The 397-nt window shown below is 26.2% G+C and overlaps 1 protein-coding gene across 1 annotated transcript in view; it reads right to left on the bottom strand.

Annotated features, from left to right (window-relative positions):
- LOC119593018 overlaps positions 1-397 on the bottom strand; it is a 27,676-nt gene that overhangs the window by 803 nt on the left and 26,476 nt on the right. The window contains exon 7 of the mRNA XM_037941911.1: positions 1-397. This exon is cut by the window's left edge and continues 803 nt beyond it; it is cut by the window's right edge and continues 470 nt beyond it. The gene's annotated coding sequence lies outside the window, so the exon portion shown is untranslated.

Raw genomic sequence — 397 nt, 5'->3', positions numbered from 1 at the left:
TGGAATGAACTTGAGTTTCTCTGAAAAACTTCATGCAGCTAATTCTGAATGGAAGAATTTATTAAAAAGGAGTATCAAAATAGATTATGATATCTTTAAATCTACCATATATTCTTTTATTATTTGTATTTGAATACCATTCATACCCTTATGCCAAATTTAAATTTACGCTTGGTAATGTACAAACTTTTAAATAATGGATACATATTTTTTACCGACATTTAAATTAAAATTATGAGAAAATATTAAGCAGTTTTCCAAAAAGGGCTAAAGCCCAATTATGTAATACTCTAATATAAATATATAAAATGAAAAAAATACTCTCCCACTTAATACTTTATCCCATAGATACCATATCTTATCATGATAATCACCTTGGCAGCAGTTTAACATGACA

The sequence above is a fragment of the Penaeus monodon genome, chromosome 31 (assembly GCF_015228065.2).
Source record: "Penaeus monodon isolate SGIC_2016 chromosome 31, NSTDA_Pmon_1, whole genome shotgun sequence".
NCBI classification, from domain to species: Eukaryota; Metazoa; Arthropoda; class Malacostraca; order Decapoda; family Penaeidae; genus Penaeus; species Penaeus monodon.
This window is presented reverse-complemented; position numbering and strand designations above follow the sequence as displayed.